The 24,235-nt window shown below is 36.1% G+C and overlaps 1 long non-coding RNA gene across 1 annotated transcript in view; it reads left to right on the top strand.

Annotated features, from left to right (window-relative positions):
- Positions 1-23,804, top strand: part of LOC127847315 (uncharacterized) — a 28,659-nt gene extending 4,855 nt beyond the window's left edge. The window contains exon 3 of the long non-coding RNA XR_008033914.1: positions 22,196-23,804. This is a non-coding gene — a long non-coding RNA (uncharacterized LOC127847315). The remainder of the gene's footprint in view (positions 1-22,195) is intronic.
- The last annotated feature ends 431 nt before the right edge of the window (positions 23,805-24,235 follow it).

Here is a 24,235-nt window from a genome sequence, read left to right as displayed (position 1 = left end):
CTTCTTTCTTAAACTCTCTACTTTTTCTCTCATTTTGAGAAAAATGGTCTTATTACATGTGTATAAAGTGCTGTCTCAGATTAGCCTGCGCAATCCTTTTTTATGGATTGTTTTATATGAAGGAAGCCTCTTCTAAACCAAAATCAAGTTGGGTGGAAAGTGTTGTCCCTGATTAGCCTGTGCGGACTACACAGCAGTCTTCGACACTTACGGGAGTCCGGTAGTCCGAGACTCCTTGAAAAGAGACTCGGAATCCTTGTTCTTTGTGTCAAGGAAGTCTAACAGACTCATTTAAAATCCTTTTTGAATTATAAAAAATATCCCTTTGTTTACTTATTCGTTTGGCAAGATCGGAATGTCTGCAGCAAGGACATCTTACTCAGAATAGTCAGTGTCAAACAATGTCGATACAAACTTTTAGTTGCATTTGTTTATGGTCGCATGGTAATAATGTAATATTCACCCTCTACATGTTCACCATCTTTAGCCTCGACTAAGAAAGGCTTAATCTTCTCTCTCATCTAGGGATTCATCACTTTTTAAGAGCAGACTGCATGAATAATGAGCTCTGTCAGCTTCGTGGGCGTATATTTATCACATCCTTATTGCAGAAGGAAGTTTATATTACCAAGTCATGACGCACACTTCAATTTCTGCTTGAGAACTGTAAGAGATTATAGACAGCTGGTGAATTGATAGGGGGAAGTGTTAAATCAAAACTTAGTGCTGTTGGAAGATTATACAAAATCAGAACAATGCTATCTATCATTGTGATTATGTACTTGAACAAGTATTTTTCTATGAAAAACCCTTGTCTGGTCAACAAGTTTGTTTTCAGAAAATGCATTGTGTATACTTATTATTGTATTATTCTGATGAAAACACTTGCATTGTGAAGGTCAATTTTATAGATTTTGTGAGCAAAAAAATTTTCCATTTACCAGTTTTAGTCAAATGACTTGGAACGCAAAGTACCCCAGCCTTTAAACAAAATTGTTGAATAAAATCCCTGTTCACAGTGCTCTGTCATATCTTACAGATGTACCTAGCAAGAGTTCTTATTAGAGCACAACTTTGCTGAACATGTTGCATTTTCATGAAACTTGCTCAGAACGCTTTTTCTAAAGGTATATCTGCTGCGTTTCAATTCAGGTCTGCTGAAAATTATGCAGTGTTTTTAGCTCACCTGAGCACAACATGCTCATGGCGAGCTTTTGTGATCACCTTTTGTCTGTCGTACGTTGTGCGTCGTCCGTTTTTGTCGTCCGTTGTGCGTCGTCAACATTTTGCTTTGTTAACTCTTTAGAGGTCACATTTTTTTTCTGATCTTCATGAAACTAGGTCTAAAGATTTGTCCCAATGATATCTTGGTCGAGTTCAAAACTGGATCATGTGAGGACAAAAACTAGGTCACTAGGGAAAGTTAAAGAAACCGCTTGTTAACACTCTAGAAGTCACATTTATTGTCCAATCTTCATGAAACTTGGTCATAACATTTGTCTGAATGTTTTCTCAGCTGAGTTCCAAAAATGGTTTTGATTGGTTGAAAGACATGGCCGCCAGGGGACGGGGCAGTTTTCCTTATTATTATTATATCCCAATATTATCTCCGCTGAGTTCCAAATTGGGTCAGTCAGTTGAAAAACATGGCCGCCAGAGGGCGCGGCAGTTTTCCTTATATGGCTGTATTGAAACCTTGTTAACACTCTAGAAGTCACATTTTAATTCCAATCTACATGAAACTTGGTTCTTATGATAGCTCAGCTCAGTTTGAAAATGGTTGCGGTCTGTTGATAAACATGGCCGCCAGGGGGTTGGGCAGTTTTCCTTATATGGCTATAGTAAAACCTTGTTAACACTCTAGAAATCATATTTATAGTCCAATATTCATGAAAAAATTTCAGAACATTTGTTCTTATGATATCTCAGCTGAGTTCCAAAATGGTTCCGGTTTGTTGAAAGACATTGACCGCCAGGGGCGGGGCAGTTTTCCTTTTATGGCCACAGTAAAACCTTGTTAACACTCTAGAAGTCATATTTGTAGTCAAATCTTCATGAAACTTAGTCACAACATTTGTTTTTATGATATCTAGGTCTAGAATCATTATGGTTACGGTCTGTTGAAAAACATGTCTGCCACGGGGTGGGGTAGTTTTCCTTAAATGGCTTTATAGTGCAACCTTGTTTACACTCTACTTAGAAATAACCCATGAACACTGTGAATGAAATTTATGCATATTATGATATTCATGATCTCCATGCAGTCAATTGAATATTAATTCTGCCGATAAGATATACAGTTAAATTGCCAAATTTGTATTTATTTATTTTTGTTCCTTTCTGAAGAGGATTATTATGATGATGATTGGTTGGGGATGAAGTGCACAGGCCTTGACACTAACTTTTTTGACAGGGTACCCGGAGGGAACCCTACTTTCAACTTTTGGTGGCCCTCACCCAAACTAGGGAGTCCTCTTGTTTCAACACACAGCTACTCTCGGCGTAAGGGCAAATAAGTACAAGAAGCATACTAGTACACATTTTTATTTCCTATATTAAATTATGTTGCCATTTAAAGCAGACAATGGGTCTGCTCATAACCTTGTCTTGTAAACTTTTGATATCATGTATTTCATCAATATCATCAGCATCGTCATCCTTGTCATAATCATCTTCGGCATTATCATCTTCAGCATTGCCCTTTGCCGCCAGAACTTAGCGTTTCGGAAGTTCTTATTATAAACTTTTAAGAAATAAAAGGTAATTACGCGCATTCAGGGGTTTCACTGGCTCAACAAAACTTGTTGCAACTTTTTCGCGCCGTGAAAACTGTCGATTATTCCAACCTTATAAATAAGAACAATCATTTAAAGAAACCTTACTACATTAATGTCATTGCCTATATTATCACTTTAAAAAGTATATTATTACATAAAAAACAATAAGTACCTTCATAAGACATACCTTCATAAGTCTTAATAAGCTTTATTTGTATATAAATACCTTTTTTTTCAACTTGATAAACAACACAGATAAGCAAAATAATATAACAATGTTAACTTCAATGTATTAAACAGTATGCTGCCTAAATGTTTCAAAATTAATTATTTAAACATAGAATCACACCAATTTACATCATTTGAAAGGGAAAAAGAAATATAAAACATCAGAAAGTAAATCATCTCACTTAATTTGTTAAACAGTTATATATGGTCATTTGGACATGTCATACATCAGCTTCTGTTGTTAAAACGTTTTCTGTTAGTGGTGGATGATTTCCAGGATCAATTAAATTATAATTGTTCACGCCTATTTCCTGACAGAAAGGCCCAGATAACTACCACCATCTATTCTAGTTGCCTGAAATAACATAAAGCATATTTTTTTTACAAACTATCAACAACAAACAAACACATGCATGTCACTATCTTTAAATGTCCGAATTTTAACATATCCGAAATATAGTACACCAAGTGAACGATATACTTTTTATTTCAGAAATTGTTGGTATCTTAATAAAATTATATCCTTCCAAGGTCATTATAATAATGGAAATATTAAACAGAAATGCTCACAAATACCTGTAGAAAAAAGTGTATACTGGCATGTGTTTTTGTGGAGAAATTAAATGCTTTTGCCAGCCCGATCGCCTATGGTTTTGATTAAAGAAATAGCGGCTCTAATAATTATTATAATTACTGATTGTCGTGACAGTTTGTCCCAGTTTTACTTTTTTGGGGGCTCAATATCATAAAGGAGCCATTAATAATCCGATAATCCGATAATAACCCCCATAAAACTTGACAATAGCAGTAAAAACACTAGTGCTGCAACAATACGCCAAAAACAGTATTGCAATATATTGTCAGTTCAAAAACCCGTATTGCAATATATCGCAATATATTGCTAACTTGTACCAGAATTATAACTCGCCAATTACCCGATAATCCCGTATATTCTAGTTTTAAAGCAAATTCTGGTAAATATTTACTATAAATGTGCTCAAGAATAACAAGAAACACAAACATTTGCAAATTTTCTTAAGTATCAAAAACATTATGGCATTTGTTACTGTTTAAAGATGTGATGAAATAACGTCCAACTGGGATGTTTTAGTTTTCACTGAACACGCGTAATTCGCCTGACGTGATGTTCCCTTTTTTATACAACACAAAATACACCCATACTTTCCATGCGACGTTCTACATGTCTGCATAATTTTCGCGCGCTTTTTATTGAGACAAAGGATAAAGCACTTTTTATTTGACGCTATTTTTTTATTGTCGCGTAAGCATTAAAATTTGGAAGTGTGTTTTCGAAATTCGGATTACAAATTAAAAATGCTCAATTCAGAATAGAACAAAACATTTACAGTTGTGCGCAATTAATTTAACGATAATCTGTTCAAAAGCATGGAACGAAAGCTCCCATGTATAATACACTTTTAAGAATGCTATTTTTACGTAAAAATTTATTTACGCCGCTTTACTTTGTTTACCTTGATATCATTATTTCGGATGGCTTTTCTGGACGAAATGTGAATGGATTTTAGTAAAATTTTCGTACCGGTATGATGAAAATCGTATCGCAATACAATATGCTGATTGCGTATTGCGATATATATACCGATATACCAGTATATTGTTGCAGCACTAAAAAACACCGTTTGTAACACTTACACGCTTCAGTGATTTCAATATACTCTCTGCACTTTAGGTCACTTACATCGTCGAAAATCAATATTTACAACTGACAGACGCTGGCCGCTCATGCTCAGTCGCGTGCTTTCGATTCGCAGTACATTTTCGGATAAGATTTTACCGATTTTTTTTATACGCTGCTCTTTAAAAATTGGAGGCACTTTAAAAAAATCAAATGGTCAATCAAGAAAAAGTGGTTCTATAAATTTAGGGTTCCCGGAGGACCACCCAGCTTGAAAGAACTGGTGGTCCTCGCCAAAATCTGGGGGCCTCGGGTCCCCGGACCACCGTTAGTGTCGAGGCCTGAGTGCAACAAGCATTTATGCCATCTGAAAACCCTTTATTAAATATTCTCAAAATTTCAAGTAGTAATATTGATTTCACAAAAAATTACTTAGGGGAGAAACAACTGTATATAACTTAAATTGTGTTTGACCTCCAATCATGAATGCATGGCTTGCCAGGAATGCACTCTTATCTCACCAATTCAACCCATTCAGCCACCTGCTTATCAGCAACTCATTAATTCTCTATTTAAAGTCCTGCTTCAGACTGAATTTCACTACCAACACCTACAAGCTCACATGGAAATTTCTATAATAGGTTCCAAGTATACATAATTATGTATGTTTATCATGACATGGCAGTGATGGGGAAAGATTTGTGCTTAATATCATTCTACGTTAGTTTCTATGAAGTCAATCTAGAGCAACTAATTTAGAAAACAGATGAAATCTTAATTAACTGCTATTCCTAGAAATTCACTATCTAAATACTTGCAGTCATTAAGGATGTGTGTTGACCCTCTTGTTTTACTGTTGCTGTCTTATCCAGTGGTTTTGACCTAGATTTCTTACCATTATTGTATGCAGGGAGAACATTGATTGCAGATATATTTGTGTGTATTGTTTTTTTGCATCTGCCTTCCACGTCAACATATTAGATCTCATGCAAATATAAGACAATATAAGTGATGCCCGGGATGTTAAGACCATAATTAGAATTATCGATTTTTGCGTAACTTAAAAAAAAGTTAAAATATTAAAAGAATTGAAATAATTGCAATATTGACGTATATAGACGCTGCTTTATCTTTTATTTAGAGATAGTGGTGGTCAAAGGTTTGTTACAGGACCTTTGTCCCAGCAGCATACCATGATCCAACCTGCAAAGCACTTGAAGGTGGTCATCTCTTTCAGCTTCTAGCTGTTCTAGCTGTGGTGATATCTGCATAAGTGTTGTTGGTGCTGTTTGTCATGATCTTTCACTGTGCTAACATCCATCCCATAGGCTCCTTCCCTTGTATAGAGTCTGTTGGCAAGGTATGGAGTTCACTGCTGGTGCCACCAATTAGGTCAATTTCATAAGATAATCTCAAGTTGAAGGTCTTCCACTGATGGATATAGAGGTGTGGTGGTAATTCTAATGGTCTCCGGCATTATCTTTTTATACCCCCACAAACGAAGTTTAGGGGGGTATATAGGAGTGAACTTGTCTGTCGGTCGGTCAGTCTGTCTGTCGGTCTGTATTAAGTGTCCACTCTCTAATTCAAGTAGTTTTCATCCGATCTTCACCAAACTTGGTCAGAAGTTGTATCTACATTATGTCTAGGCTAAGTTTGAACAAGTGCCTTGCTGGGTCAAAAACTAGGTCACGGGGTCACTAAGTGCGTTTTAAACATTCAGCATGTTGTCTGCTCTCTAATTCAAGTAGTTTTCATCCGATCTTCACCAAACTTGGTCAGAAGTTGTATCTAGATGATCTTAAGGCCAAGTTCTAACATGGGCCTTGCCGGGTCAAAAACTAGGTCACGGGGTCACTTAGTGCGTTTTTTAACATTCAGCATGGTGTCCTCTTTCTTATTCAAGTAGTTTTCATCCGATCTTCACCAAACTTGGTCAGAAGTTTTATCTAGATGATCTGAAGGCCATGTTCGAACATGGGCCATGCCAGATAAAAAACTAGGTCACAGGGTCACTTAGTACGTTTTACACATTGAGCATGGTGTCCGCTCTCTATTTCAAGTAGTTTAAATCCGATCTTCACCACACTTGGTCAGAAGTTGTAACTAGATAATGTGTAGGTCAAGTTCGAAAATGGGTCATGCCAGGTCAAAAAATAGATCACGGGGTCACTTAGTGTGTTTTAAACCTGACCATGTTGTCCGCTTTCTAATTCAAGTAGTTTTTATCCAATCTTCACCAAAATTGGTCAGAAGTTGTATCTTGATAATGTCTAGGGAAAGTTTGAATATGGGTCATGCCGGTGTAGCGGTCCATTTTTTCCCCCGGCCAGTTTTTCCCCGGGGAAAAATTGGCCTAGGCCATTTTTTCCCCGGGGAAAGATTGGCCTAGGCCATTTTTTCCCCGGGGAAAGATTGGCCTAGGCCGTTTTTTCCCCCAGGGAAAAAATGGCCCAGGCCAATCTTTCCCCCCCTTGGCCAAATTTTCCCCCTACTTAAAGAATTAATTGAAGCATGACTCTTGGCACTTTTTTCGCCCCTCGGCCAATCTTTCCCCCCTCCCTTCCTAAGAATTAATAGCAACATGACTCTTAATTTTTTTTTCTTCCCTTCGCCAATTTTCCCCTCCCCCTACTTAAAGAATTAATAGCAACATGACTCTTGGCCATTTTTCTCCCCTCGGCCAATTCCCCCCTCGCCCCCCAAAGTAATCGTCAAAAGATAAAATTAAGTGTAAAAGTGGTCTTTGGAACGAAACCAAATGGTAGGGGTGAAAAACTGGCCAAGGGGGAAAAATGGCCTAAAAGTGAATGAACAAGAGGGTCCTGTATCGCTCACCTGAAACTCCTTCTAGATTGCAAACAAACATTTTGTATGATTTGACTTAGTTGTAACCTAGCTTTTGCCTGCACATGACCAACTTCCAAACTCAGGTAATGATTTGATAGAGATGGACATTGTGATCCATTTTCATGAAGATCAGGAAGAAAATATGACATCTAGAGAGTTAACGAAAGTTTTCTATAATTTGACCTTATGACCTAGTTTTTGACTATCTATCACCTACATTCAAACTCAACCTATATTTCATTGAGATGAAGGTTCTGACCAATTTTCATGAAGATTGGTATGAAAAGTGACCTCTGGAGTGTTAACTAACCGTTTCTGTGATTTGGTCTGGTGACCTAGTTTTGGAACACACATGACCCACTTTCCCTAACTTAACCTAGATTTCATTTCATTTTATGTTTTATTGATTTCTTGGACAAGTTGGAAAATGGCTCAGATCAGTGAAACACATTTTTAGCTCACCTGATTGCTCAGGTGAGGTTTTAGGATTGGTCTTTGTCCGCTGTCCGTCCGTCCACATTTGGTTTGTAAACACTCTAGCATTCACATTTCTCAATTAAGCATTCTTTATCAAAGTTGCTGAAAGATCTCAGTCAAGTTTGATGATGAGCAAAATCACATAATTAATGCCATAGTTATTGCCCTTAGATTGTCCAAATTTTCATTATATTATACAAAATCCTTGTTAGCAAAGTTTGATGTTTGGTAAGGGGGGTCAACTCAAAATATAGGTCACCATTTCAAATCTTACAAAAACAAAAACACTCCCTACGCCAGAGTTTTTGTTCAATAATGATGAAACTTGACCAGGATGTTTGTCTGGTCAATATCTAGGTCAAGTTTGACATTAGGTCAAGATTGAATGATCCAACTCCTCTCAGGTGAGCGAACTAGGGCTATCTTGGCCCTCTTGTTGTAGTTTAATACATGTCATTTACCCACAATTTATTGCATTACATTACTATTTGATGTATTGTTTTTTTAACAACAAAAACATACATCTTAAGCAGTTAGGCAAAACGTCCGTGTCTTACAAATATAAACAATCAATAAGAAACATCCTTAAGGGTATGGCAATTTAAAAAAGTGCTATGTTGCAGATAATATTATAACATGTATGTTGCCTTTGTAAGTTTTGCTTGTCAGCATGATTGTGGAAGTCCAACTAGTGTTTTCCGGTCAAAATTAGCAATGTTTGTATGAATCCGGAGCGAAATATACATAGGACAATTTGTTAGTGACTATCTGATATATCTGTTAAGTTGTTAACTCTTATCGTGTTTAATTTGGTTGTTATTGTATCTATGAACTAGGATGTACACTATAGCAATACTTAACTATCGGTCCTTCACAGTCAACATTTAAGTATGCCCTTTCGTTTACCACATCTGCTTGCCGCTCCTCACAAGTGGTTATTTCCGTTGATCTTGATTGTGACACCAAATTGTATGTGGTACTTACATTAATATATTAAAAAGTAGACCCAATCCGAAAATATTGTGTATGCCCCGGCATTGACTGACTGAGAGGTATATATTGATTGACTCATCCTTCCATCTCTACATGGTTAACATAAAATGACACATTTCATAGAATATCAATTATGTTTCCTACAAAGCTTTCATACTTGCATGGATGTTGTCATTGAACACTACCAACACACCCACATCAACCTTACCTCATGTTGCTGTTGACGCTGACCTACATTTGGCTCAGACTTATGCAGAGTCTGGTCTCTTGTTTAACCCTTTACCACTTAGATACATATTTTGTACACATTTGTAGTCCCTTAGAAAATAATATTAAATTCCTATTTAACAAGATGCAAGTTGTAAAGGCCTCATTTCCAACCCTTAGATACTGATTAGCAGCGAACAGCATAAAAACCTTAACAGTCTGCGAGTTACTTGCAGGGTGAGAGTTAGAACGGTATTTTAGAACTTCATTTTTTCTTCAATCTGGTTGACTGCCCCTTTAAGGCTAGTGACTAATTACTGACTTTACAATACTGATCTATACATCGTTTCTTAAAATCTGTATCTTGTGCAAAGTATGCTGTCTCATCATGTGTTTTTAAAAGTCCTTTTTAGACAGAATTTCACTACCAACACCCTACCAGCTCACATGGAAATATGTATAATAGTTGCCCAATATACATAATTATGTATCTTTATCATGACATGGCAGTGATGGGGAAAGATTTGTGCTTAATATCATTCAACATGTATTTCTATGAAGTCAGTCAAGAGCCACTAATTCAGAAAACAGATGCAATTTTTATGCCCCCGGTAGGGTGGCATATAGCAGTTGAACTGTCCGTCAGTATGTCAGTCAGTCTGTCCGAAAAAAACTTTAACATTGGCCATAACTTTTTTAATATTGAAGATAGCAATTTGATATTTGGCATGCATGTGTATCTCATGAAGCTGCACATTTTGAGTGGTGGAAGTTAAAGGTCAAGGTCATCCTTCAAGGTCAAAGGTCAAAAATAAAATAAAATGTCAAAGCGGCGTTCTCATAAAGCTGCACATTTTGAGTGGTGGAAGTTCAAGGTCAAGGTCATCCTTCAAGGTCAAAGGTAAAAAATAAATAAAAAATTTCAAAGCGGCGTTATCAAAAAGCTGCACATTTTGAGTGATGGAAGTTCAAGGTCAAGGTCATCCTTCAAGGTCAAAGATCAAAAAATAAATAATTCAAAGCAGTGTTCTCATGAAGCTGCACATTTTGAGTGGTGAAAGTTCAAGGTCAAAGGTAAAAAAAATAATATTTTTTCAAGCGGCGCAATAGGGGGCATTGTGTTTCGGATGAACACATCTCTTGTTATTAACTGCTATTTCCAGCCATCCACTATTTAAGTACTCACAGTCAACAAGGATGTGTGTTGACCCTCTTGTTTTACTGTATCTTTCTTATCCAGAGGTTTTGACCTAGATTTCTTTCCATACTTGTATGCAGCGAGAAACTTGATGGCAGATATAATTGCACACATGTTCATGTTTTTAGCATAGGTGCTTGCACCTATGATTATGGTATATACCACATTTCGAAAATCCACATACATCGGTTGTCCATTATGAAGCCTTACCTGATCAAAAATCAGACGAAATATCTATTTAATTTAGCATATGGTAATTCTTACAATTTTTTTGGGGGAAACGTTTTTCTAACGTTTTCTTCCAAGAATATTGCTGACACCGTTTTTAGTGAATTTTTCTAAGACCGTTTTATGTCAAAAAATCTTCTTATAACCTAAAACAAATTTTGTTCGTAAAACAATTCTGTTCTTGTTGATAGTGACCTCACACCTAATTTATATGGGATCCCAATTTTTATTTCCTTCGTTTACTGTTCTGTGAGAGGTCAAATGTTTACATAACTGAATTAATAAGGCCCTGGTTAAAGTATATGTAACATTTCATCGGTTAATTATAAATAGAAATTAAAACATATTCTCAGCAGGAAGTGGGGCATAAAGCACTTTTATTCTTTGAAAATGTGTAAAAAATGGCGGAGTACGATGAATGTTTTCTGATTTATGACATGGATTCTGACGTGCCTTTCTATGGATTTGATGAAGTAGAGTTTAAAAGTAATAGAGATGTGTTAATTGAAGTTAAAATGATTAACTTTGAGCCAGAAATTTACGTTACGAGTAGAGTTAACGGTTTAAATGTGGCATCGGATTTAATGGATTCGCGCGAATTCTGGACGAGTTCTGTGTCTGTAAAATATTAAATGGAAAGCTGTAAATGTATCAAGTCGGAAAAGAAAACGGATGGTTGCATAATGGTATGCGTGAAATAATGTAATTCTACGTATTTATTTTCATAGTTATGTCATTTTGTAACCATTCACATTCGTCACTATTTGGAATTCCCGTTTCTAAAAATAGAGCATTTTGTTAACAAGGGGGCGACTCGTGATGTCAGCAATCGTTAAGGCTACAATATACTAAATAATCGAGTCATGAAGGGCTGTACTTTCTAAACAAATCATCATATTTTCCTCGAAGGCATGTTATACACTTTGTTCTGGTTTTATCGTTTGGAGATATTGATAGGGTAAGCATACGTGTTCACTACTTAATCCCTGAAATAGGATAAAGTTGGAGATTAAAGTAAAAAATGGCACTGCAAAAGGTTACAATCCACTAGAAAACGGCCGAAAAAGGCGCAAAAACAGTCGATTTTGATTTGAGTCGAATTTGTTTTTGGTTTGAACATGACAAATCTTTTTTATTGCTTAAATCGATTCAGCTAAGAATGCCCGTCAAGAAAAGGTATGGTTATGGGGGTCTCTATGTGCAAAATGTTGTATTTATTTTCGCTCAAAGTTGTCGCTTTTACATCGAAACATATAAGGAAACTATTTAGTATATTTTGACCTAAACATTTACTTCAGCAGCAACTTCCCTGTATCTTGCAACTATGCTTTCAGCGCCATCGGCGCTCTCGTTTTGTATGTTCATGCTAATATTTGCATCTGCCTCCCATGTCAACATTAGTAGATTTCATGCAAACAATCTGCCTTCCATGTAAACTTAAGTAGATTTTACGCAAACATTTGAAGGCCACAATTGACTGTACATGAAATATTAATGCTAGACATTGTTTAATCTATAAAAATAACTTTGAGTTGAAAATTTTGTTATTCTCTCTTCCAAAAGACACCTTATAATTTAACATTCAGACTGGAGGAGGATGAATGGTTCATTGTTCAATACAGAGTCATGAATGCATACTTCAAGCACTAGTTAATAACTAGGAGTGTTCTCCTTAACAAGGAAGATTTTATATATAATGAGAAATGTTTAATTGAAACTTAAAGTGATTTCTGAAAGACACACTCAACTAAACAATACCATACTTGTGACTATATACTTGGAAAAAGTATTTTGAGTATGAAAACCCATAAATGGTTAAAGAGGTTTGTTTTTAGAAGATTCAGTTCGTACTTGTATTATACAATTTAAGCAAGCTCCACAATATACTTTGCAAATTATTTGTAATTGACTGACAAGTATAGTTTCATCATATAGAATACATACATGTGCTATGTTATCTCCTAGATCATCTATGGCAGTATAGTACTTGCATATTTCTGCATATATATTTTGTTTTCAAAGGTTTTTATACATATATATAACCCTCACACTATACCCCCCCCACCCCCCCAAATTATTTTTTTTGAAACGGTTAAAAACACAAAAATTTATTTTTATTATTTTATGTTTGAAATACCGTCATCCTTCGCACCCAAGAATTCCAACCCCCCCCTCCCCCCACCCGAATCCCCCCCCCCCTATTTTTTATTTTTATTTTTTTTAAGATCATCTCACAAATGACCACCACACCCTCACACTATACCCCACCCCCCCAAATTTCATTTTTTTAAACGGTTAAAAAACACAAATATTTATTTTTATTATTTTATGTTTGAAATACCGTCCAACCATCGCACCCAAGAATCCCCCCACCCCCATGTTTTTTTATGTCCCCCACTATAATAGTGGGGGACATATTGTTTTTGCCCTGTCTGTCTGTTGGTCTGTTTGCGCCAACTTTAACATTTTTCAATAACTTTTGCTATATTGAAGATAGCAACTTCATATTTGGCAGGCATATGTATCTTATGAAGCTGCACATTTTGAGTGGTGAAAGGTCATGGTCAAGGTCATCCTTTAAGGTCAGAGGTCAAATATATGTGGCCAAAATCGCTCATTTTATGAATACTTTTGCAATATTGAAGATAGCAACTTGATATTTGGCATGCATGTGTATCTCATGGAGCTGCACATTTTGAGTGGTGAAAGGTCAAGGTCATCCTTCAAGGTCAGAGGTCAAATAAATGTGGCCCAAATCGCTTATTTTATGAATTCTTTTGCAATATTGAAGATAGCAACTTGATATTTGGCATGCATGTGTATCTCATGGAGCTGCACATTTTGGGTGGTGAAAGGTCAAGGTCAAGGTCATCCTTCACAAGGTCAAGGTCATCCTTCAAGGTCAAACATCATATAGGGGGACATTGTGTTTCACAAACGCATCTTGTTTTGTTTTTTTTTTGCATTTTTTTTTCGCATTTTTGGAAAATAATGTAATAAATGTCCACACCTCCACACTAAACACCCCTATTCACTCCACCCCTTCCTCCTTTGTGATTGAAAATGAGAGTCCCTTCACCTTTAAAAAGAAAATAGATGAGCGGTCTGCACCCGCAAGGCGGTGCTCTTGTTAACTTTGCTTTAATTAATTATCATTCTTCCACCACCCTTACATGTACCTATTTTCTGTAGACAGAGTTTCAAATTAACGGTTATTTTGCGATAAATCATGTGGTAATACTGCCATACATTATGGAGTTATTCTGCAATCAAAACCTGTAATGTTGTAGGGCTTTTTTCCTTCTTTGCGTGTGGCCTGGGTCAGCCATCTCACAATTTTGACGCAAGCATTTCACAAATCATATATATCCACACTATTTTACAAAAACAGCCTTTGAAAGTTGTTTGACATTTAACATACATTTTATATTCAAAAGTACAATTCATCCGTCTGTCTGTCACAAAGTTTTTAGAGCTATATCTCGGATACTATTTAAGTTTTTTGACATGAAACTTCATAGGTGTCTATATATAAATGGGAAGAAGGGGGATATCAATTCAACGAATTTGCTTGTTGTTAAGAAATTACAAGTATGAAACTGGTGAAACCAGTGTTGTAACGTTAGCTCGGCTAATAAACCACACCGGTGCATTAAATTGTATAGTAAAACTTGATATCCTTTGTTTAAAAAGTCAGCATGGGGATCCAGATTTGTTCGAATGAGAAGTCACTTTAAAGAAATCGCAGTATGATTTAAGCATACACTTTTGCAACGGAAATTCCTTGAATCAAAACGATGATATGACGAAAGTGAAAACACTTGAGTAGTGTAGTACTGGCATAGAGCAAGGCAAGGGCAGAATTTGGAGTAGATTTTTGTATTCTTATCTGTTTATATTTGTAAATATTCTTTAAAGCTTGAATAATTTCTTTCAAATAGATTAAAATGCATTTTCATGAAATGCATTTTAATTTCAAATATTGTTAATATTAATGCCTCCAAAGAAGAGGGGGTTATTTGTTTTGCACATGTCGGTTGGTCGGTCGGTCGGTCCGTCCACTAGATGGTTTCCGGATGATAACTCAAGAACATTTAGGCCTAGGATCATGAAACTTCATAGGTACATTGATCATGACTGGCAGATGACCCCTATTGATTTTCAGGTCACTAGGTCAAAGGTCAAGGTCACAGTTACCCGAAATAGTAAAATGGTTTCTGGATAACTCAAGAACACTTATGCCTAGGATCATGAAACTTCATAGGTACATTGATCATGACTCGCAGATGACCCCTATTGATTCTCAGGTCACTAGGTCAAAGGTCAAGGTCACGGTGACTCAACTTAGAAAAATGGTTTCAGGATGATAACTCAAGAACGCTTATGCCTAGGATAATGAAACTTCATAGGTACATTGATCATGACTCGCAGATGACCCCTATTGACTTTCAGGTCACTAGGTCAAAGGTCAAGGTCACGGTGACTTGACACAGTAAAATGGTTTCCGAATGATAACTCAAGAAAGCTTATAACTAGGATCATGAAACTTCATAGGTACATTGATCATGACTCGCAGATGACCCCTATTGATTTTCAGGTCCCTAGGTCAAAGGTCAAGGTCACAGTGCCAAAAAACGTATTCAAACAATGGCTGCCACTACAATTGACAGCCCATATGGGGGGCATGCATGTTTTACAAACAGCCCTTGTTCATACTCGATAAATACTCGAAAAGTGTCAACATATTACCGCATATTTTCATGAATCGAATCCGAATTTTAATACAATCAAATTTAAGGATATATAAAATAGCAATGAACAGAACACGTATTTATTATGCCCCCCTTCGAAGAAGAGGGGGTATATTGTTTTGCACATGTCGATCGGTCGGTCCGTCCACCAGATGGTTTCCTGATGATAACTCAAGAATGCTTAGGACTAGGATCATGAAACTTCATAGGCACATTGATCATGACTGGAAGATGACCCCTATTGATTTTCAGGTCACTAGGTCAGAGGTCAAGGTCACAGTCACTCGAAATAGTAAAATGGTTTCCGGATGATAACTCAAGAATGCTTAGGCCTAGGATCATGAAACTTCATAGGTACATTGACCATGACTGGCAGATGACCCCTATTGATTTTCAGGTCACTAGGTCAATGGTCAAGGTCAAAGTGACTGGAAATAGTAAAATGGTTTCCGGATGATAACTCAAGAATGCTTATGCCTAGGATCATGAAACGTTATAGGTACATTGATCATGACTGGCAAATGACCCCTATCAATTTACAGGTCACTAGGTCAAAGGTCAAGGTCACAGTGACTCGAAATAGTAAAATGGTTTCCAGATGATAACTCAAGAATGCTTATGCCTAGGATCATGAAACTTCATAGGTACATTGATCATGACTGGAAGATGACCCCTAGTAATTTTCTGGTGACTAGGTCAAAGGTCAAGGTCACAGTGACAAAAAACGTATTCATACAATGGCTGCCACTACAACTGACAGCCCTTATTTTCCAATTGAAACAACAATAAAACCAGTTAACTACAAAAGTCTTTGACAATCACATCAGTGTTAGCAGATGACATTAATTAAACCTATGCCTGAAAAATACTGCAAGTTGTGAATGGTGTTGGCAGACATCAAAGGTCATTGAGGGGCAAGTCTCTAGGAAGTTAAAATTGTACATTTATAACACACCATCAAGTGGCCATTTCAAACAGCATTAATCAATTCTACATTACTGGAAGCATGTTCTTACTGTCAGATAAAGCATCAGGGCTTAGCTCCCTAGAGGATGGGATGTGGGAAAACTATGGAACAAGTTAGAAACATTACTGCACTTGATTTATTCGATTTTAAACAGGTGTGAGGAAATAAATTGTGTTGGCTAATTGAGTTTAAATAGGAGGTTGCCCTACAGGCTTTGTTTGTTAACGGATTGACTTGAAGATCCCAGTTATTCAAAAAGGTGTGTCCTGTGGACTCTCGATTGGTTTCAAAAAGGCGTCATTTTTCAAATTTATGCATACAAATACGCTTGATTAAGTGTTTCTGAGAGCCCTGATAGATTTTCTCAAGGTCACACTTTTTTCCCACACCATTAACCCATCAGGGGTGGCAAAATCTAAAAAAACTGTACTTGTCCACGGACAACCATTTAGGAAATTTAACTTGCCCATTGCTGAACTACACTTGTCCGTTAATGATTATATAAATTATAAACGCATTTATTGATTAATGTAAAATAATGTGGAATAAATCAAAATGAGTATTATTTGCTTGTTTTAGTTTTAGTTGTATTTCCATGATACATTCATTATAGCAGTGTATTATAAACAATATAAAGACTTTCTCAAACTTCTAATCTTGCAAAGCTAGTGTTATTAAAACATGTGTTATACATAAGTACATCGTAATCTAAACAAATTAAACTTGTCCAATATGTGGACCTCATCAGACTGAGGCTCTGCATTGCTATTGGTAGGCTGAGCAGACCTTGGCTTGTGATCTAGGTGCCTTCCACTTGTGCTGCTGTTCAACCAATGCAGAACACTCGGAAGCAATTAAAAGTCCTGCAAAAGCTGTATTAAACAGAACTTTAAACCTGTCAGTCTGACCTTCATTGAACATGTGAATTGTTTTGTCAAGAGCACCCACATACTTGATGTTACTTAATTTCAATTTTTCTTGATCACTTTTTAGTTGACAAGACGTGTGTTTGGCACTTTTTTCATGCGCAGAAAAGGTGTCCTTACGATTTACAGTCATTCCAGTGTAAAGTCAACACTTAATATCGGCTAAAAGGGGGAACTGCTTACATATTTTACATGTAGCAATTTGATTATCATAAACTCGTAACCATGGAAAATCTTGTAGCCAAGTTTCTTGAAAGCTTCTGGTGCGTTTATTAAGATCACATTTTTTCTCATAATCTTTATTAGTTTTTTAGGGGGTGGACTACTCAAAGCTTCGGGTTTCTGCTCCGTTGTTCCGTTGTTGAAGATTAAAAAAAAAAGTTTTATCTTGAGCTTTAAAGTCGTCTGAAATAACAAGGTAGACCGTGTTTTTATTATCATAATTCAATACTTTAATTTCCATCTGATTGTATAAATAAAGAAACCAGTCTGTACACTGTCTAACAGTTGGACCGAATGTTGAAAATGCGGCATGCTCCCGGTCTGTCATAGAATAAGCGAGATCACTGCGCAGGAGAGTGCCCTTATTTTAGCTTGATTGCTCCGCAAATAGCACTGACAATGTAATCGCGCGTCAACATCCGGTTTTGTTAAACTTAATTACGGCTTTAATACAATGTATTTTTTTGTATTCCTCGACCCGACTTTTAAAAAACTGGTTGCCCTCGGACAACTTAAATGAAAAAAATCAGTTGCCCAGACAAACAAATGTACGACTCGGGAAACTCGGACATTTGATTTCGCCATCCCTGCCCATTTATCGATAAAGCATCATTGGGGAGCATCCATCAGTTTCACTGATATTCTTGTTAATACATGAAATGTATAAATAACACCTTTAAGTTTTTCCCTGTGTTCTCATTATGGTATAACTATAGCATTGAAATCAGATGATACTCCTGAAATGAGAATACATAATAAACTAGAAATGGCGCGGCCTCGGCTGACGCGTATCCCCACGCGGCATGTTTGACCCAGGGGGCGCTTTAGGGTTGGTAATGGGACCATGCATAGTTGAGATTGACCGTAATGTCATAAGTTATGTTCAGTATCAATTTGAAGTAAATCGGTTTAGAAATGAAGAAGTTAATGTAAAATAACCCCAAAAATGAGTGAAAATCTCTGACCCGGCCTCACCCCAACCCCCATAACTTTTGACCCAGTGGTCAGATCAAAATTCCAAATAGTGCACAGTTGCACATATGCTTATAGCTACCATGTGTGTAAGTTTCAAGGTTCTACTGTTAATAGTGTAGGAGATAGTAACCAGGACTGACAGATAGCGGAGATAACCACATAATCCCCACTTTTTCTCCAAAAAGCGTTGGGATAATAACACTTGATTTTACTTTATGATTCAGAACTGCCGAATAATTTCCTGATAAAGTATAGTAAACATATATATAAAACATTAGGAATGCAAAAAACATTATATAATGTTTCCTTTCATTTTAATACGATGGTAGATACATGTAGCACATAGCAGCCATTTTTTTCCTTCTTTGTAAAGTACCGGAAAACGGCACTTTCCCAATCTGGGAAAAATTACATATTTCCCAAATGAAGGTTTATTTATTTTTTTAAATGAACTTTAATTAATTTACTTATGCAGCTCTATGGCTAGAACCTTAGTAAATATAATATTAACAACTTGACATCAGTTATTCTCAATTTTAAGGTATTTGCTAGCAAAAAATAAAATACACCAATTTCCCAATTTGAAGATTTCACGACGCATTTTTACCAATTTCAAGGTTTTCACGACTCAATATTTTCCAATTTTGAGGATTTCACGATTCATTTTTTCCCCTTTGGACCGGTACGGGTACTTTTCCCAATAGGACAAAAATAATCGCTGCATAGGTATTGGCAATATACAATAATTATTTAGTATTGTTGTTATGTATTTTGATCTCATCAAAATAAATTGCATAATACTGTGAACAATGGAATAGAACAATCATAAGAATTATTTTGTATTAGTTATTTGTCTGGATATTTGCACATTGGTCTATTCAAATTGTTGTAGCTTTCTTATTGAAGTCTAATGTTGTGGTTTTTAAATGTCAGACATGATGTAACGGACATTTTATTTGATGCTGGTCTTTCAAATATCATTTGAGTTGTGGCATTTTGTAAAATATGACCAACATGTACATGGGCACCCTTTGAGTTTTACATCAGCATTTTAAAAGCCGGATCTCACATGCTTGATTTTGCAGTTGTAAAATGTTAACCTACATGTACATTAACTAGTGGGCTGGGTTTCTTAGAGTGTTTTAAAACAGAAACATGTGTTTGAGCAGACAGCAATTTAGCATAGTGTTGAATCTGTATTTACATGCTTTCAATTGATATGATCATGCACATTTTGAAAGATTAAGAAAAGAAATTGAATGATTATTATGCCCCCTTCGAAGAAGAGGGGGTATATTGTTTTGCACGTGTCGGTCGGTCGGTCCGTCCGTCCGTCCACCAGATGGTTTCCGGATGATAACTCAAGAACACTTAGGCCTAGGATCATGAAACTTCATAGGTACATTGATCATGACTGGCAGATGACCCCTATTGATTTTCAGGTCACTAGGTGAAAGGTCAAGGTCACAGTGACTCGAAATAGTAAAATGGTTTCCGGATGATAACTCAAGAATGCTTACGCCTAGGATCATAAAACTTCATAGGTACATTGATCATGACTGGCAGATGGCCACTATTAATTTTCAGGTCACTAGGTCAAAGGTCACAGTGACTCAAAATAGTAAAATGGTTTCCGGATGATTACTCAAAAATGCTTATGCCTAGGATCATGAAACTTCATAGGTACATTGATCATGACTGCCAGATGACCCCTATTGATTTTCAGGTCACTAGGTCAAAGGTCAAGGTCACAGTGACTCAAAATATTTATATGGCTTCCGGATGATAACTCAAAAATGCTTACGCCTAGGATCATTAAACTTCATGGGTACATTGATCATGACTGGCAGATGACCCCTATTGATTTTCAGGTCACTAGGTCAAAGGTCAAGGTCACAGTGACTCGAAATAGTAAAATGGTTTCTGGATGATAACTCAAGAACGCTTAGGCCTAGGATCATGAAACTTCATAGGTACATTGATCATGACTGGCAGATGACCCCTATTGATTTTCAGGTCACTAGGTCAAAGGTCAAGGTCACAGTGACTCGAAACAGTAAAATGGTTCCGGATGATAACTCCAGAATGCTTACGCCTAGGATCATGAAACTTCATAGGTACATTGACCATGACTGGCAGAAGTAAACAAAATGCTAAAAGAGGGTGCTATAGAGTATTCTACTCATGAGAATGGAGAATTTATATGAAATTTATTTTTAGTTCCAAAACCAAATGGTAAATTTAGACCAGTTATAAATTTAAAGCAGCTGAATGAATACGTTCACTATGATAAATTCAAACAAGAAACTTTTGCGTTTGTTTTGGAACTAATACAACCAAATGATTGGTTTATTTCCCTGGATTTGCGTTCAGCTTATTGGTCTATTCCCATTCATCAGGACTGCATAAAGTTTTTAAAATTTCTATGGCAAGATCAGTTATATGCATTTGTGTCTTGGCCTTTCGGCCTAAGCTCTGCACCTTTTGTATTTACAAAAACATTGAAGCCAGTGTATGCTTCTTTTAGGAAACTGGGAATAAGATGTTCTTATTACATAGATGATTCAATAGGAATGAATAATGACAGTCAATTGTGCAAGTCAAATGCTGAACTAATGATTAGAACATTGGAGTCTTTGGGTTTTGTTATTAATGACGAGAAATCTGTCGTAGAGCCTGTTAAAAGGATTACCTATTTTGGGTTTGTAATTGACTCAGAGCTGTTCAAGATTTTCTTGCCAGATGATAAAATAGGAAAAATCAAGACAATGGGTGTGAATTTATCAAGTAAAAAATTCATTTCAATAAGAGAGCTGGCATCTTTCATTGGGTTGATCATAAATTCATTTGATGCTGTCCTTGAAGGACCGTTGCATTACAGAACATTAGAAAGGTTCAAAGTTCAGGCTTTGCATAAGAATCAAGATTTTAATTCAACAGTTCAATTAAATCCTGCATGTTTGATGGAGATAAATTGGTGGATTAAAAATGTTCAAAACAAACATGGCAAAAAGATAAGCCAAAATCCGATTACACTATGAATTCAAACTGATGCCTCCAATGCTAGTTTTGGGTCCTATTGTGTTGAGAAAAAACTATCAACAAATGGAAGATGGTCTATTAAGGAATCAAAAAACCATATTAATTTCTTAGAATTACTTGCAATATTTTTTGCATTGAAATCTTCGGTATCGGATAAACATGACATACATGTAGGAATTCAGTCAGATTGTATGGTAGCCATTGCATATATAAATGATTTTGGTGGAATGGCAAATACCTCTTTAGATGATCTGGCAAAAATTATTTGGGAATGGTGTTTGGCAAGAAATGTTTTCATATCGGCATATCATATACCAGGAAAGAATAATGTAGAAGCAGATTTCTTCTCAAGACATTTTTCAGATAGCACTGAATGGATGCTTAAAAAGAAATTTTTTATGAGACTTATCACACAACTTGTACGTCCAAATATTGATTTATTTGCCTCAAGGCTTAATTGTCAATTAGAGGTGTATGCTTCATGGATGCCAGATCTAAATGCTTTTGCAACAAATGCATTTTCATTGAACTAGACCAAATTTACTCCATACATTTTTCCACCCTTTTGTCTTATGGGAGCTATTTTAAATGAAATCAGAGAAGATAATGTCGAACAGGCAGTGATTGTATGTCCTTTCTGGACAAATCAAATTTGGTTTCTATCCTTACTACAGTGTATGATTTCTTTGCCTGTTAGATTACCACGTCACAGGGATATTTTGACGCTTCCACACAACGACATCCAATGGGAAAGAAGTTGCAGTTGATTGGAACAGTTGTGTCCGGAAATCCCTTGCTGATAGAGGCATTTCACCGCAGATTGCGGAAGGCATCCTCAACAGTTGGCGATCAGGCACAAGAAAGCAGTATTCATCAGCTTGGAAGAAATGGACTTTGTGGTGTAACATCCAATATTGAGATCCCATTTGTCCAACTCATGAACTGATTTTAAAATATTTGTTTTATTTGAAGAACATGAATAAATCCTACAGTGTAATAAGTACACATAAATCTGTGATTATGGAAACATTGAAGCTTCTTAATCCTAAGTTCAATGGTTCTAGTATGATTATTATTAGGTTTATGAAGGGATTATACAACACTATTCCACCAAAACCAAGATATAATTTTACTTGGGATGTCAGTAAAGTTCTTAATTTGATTTCTACATGGATGCCTCTTGATAAGTTGTCTATAAAAAATTTAACATGTAAACTAACAGTTTTAGTTACTTTGTCGACTGCCGCAAGGGTACAGACATTAAAATCTCTTTGTGTAGATCGTTGTGTTTTGGAAGCTGATAGAGTCTTGTTTAATTGTGGCGATAAGTTAAAACATTCAAAGCCAGGTAATGATCATATTTTAATTTTGAGGGCTTTTGAAGATCCTCGACTCTGTCCAGTAAGGACTTTGAAATGTTTTCTGTCTAAGACAAAGGATTTAAGAAAATCTAGACAATTGTTTGTTTCTTATTCAAATTTTAAGGCTGTGTCCACCAGTACCATTGCAAGATGGCTAAAATATGTGTTAGATCTTGCAGGTGTTGATACAAACATTTATAAGGCTCATTCATTTAGAGGAGCCTCTGTTTCTGCCGCGTTCATGAAAGGTTGTAAAGTGTCTGACATATTAAAAGCTGCTGATTGGTCATCAGTTAAAAATTTCAACAAATTCTATCTTAGGGATATTGAGCACTCTGAAAGTGATCAGGCTCAGTCATTTAGTACTGCTGTTTAGTCTAGAGAAAGAACATAGTATTACTTAAAGAAACATGTTGTTTCCACAATGTTCTGAAAATGTACACAAGTAACAGTTTGATTTGATAACCCATTGTAGAACTCATATCTGCTGTAATATGAAGATTGTTTTTTGTCTTTTCTGATGTGCATTTACATTATTGCTTTAGTGTTTAGTGTATTGATATTCCTTAGTGTTTTTCAAATATCAGTTACAATTGTATTTGTTTGACAAGGTATAAATAGTCATATAGGAATGCTCTATTTTTGACTATGAATCTCCACTATGAAGATATTGTGCCTAAATGATGTTACGAAAAATGTTGCTAAAAATCCCTAACCTAAAAGACACATCTTCAGTCAATTATTGATCATATTTGTAAAATTGTAATGTTTATGATGAACAGATGAAAGGTTTAAATAGAAGAAATTAGAATCTTATTAGAAATTATGTCAATATTATCATTGTTATGATATGAAAATTGCTCGTATTGCATAATAATATAACATACAATTTTCGTATGTTAAGGATTATATGATATGTTGAATACAAATTTTGTAAAATAGACATTCAAATAGTTTGTTTTTTCCTTTTGGGTGTTTATGTTGGCGTCTTTAAAGATGCTTGTATACTGTAGGCTGGAGGCCTTGTGAAAATAATGGTCCCCCATCCAAGCACTTGTGTGATGGATGGGGGACATTATTGGAATAAGGCCGGAGGCCGAAAGTATACAAGCACTCACCCTTACTTTTCCTTTTGTAAAATGAATTATAGAGTTTCTCCCATCCCTAATGATTTGGGGAAATAAAAATAACCATGTTTTTCTTACCTAGAGTTTTAATCGCCAACATAAATGACTTTAAAATCTATGAGCGCCTCGTGCATTTCGTTGTCTTTATAGATGGTTATCACGTGGGTTAAATAGACTGGTCACTGGAGTAATATGCTTGTATACTTTCGGCCTCCGGCCTTATTCCAATAATGTCCCCCATCCATCACA

The sequence above is a fragment of the Dreissena polymorpha genome, chromosome 10 (assembly GCF_020536995.1).
Source record: "Dreissena polymorpha isolate Duluth1 chromosome 10, UMN_Dpol_1.0, whole genome shotgun sequence".
Lineage (NCBI taxonomy): Eukaryota > Metazoa > Mollusca > Bivalvia > Myida > Dreissenidae > Dreissena > Dreissena polymorpha.
The sequence above is the reverse complement of the archived record's forward strand: the minus strand, read 5'-3'. Positions and strand labels throughout refer to the sequence as shown.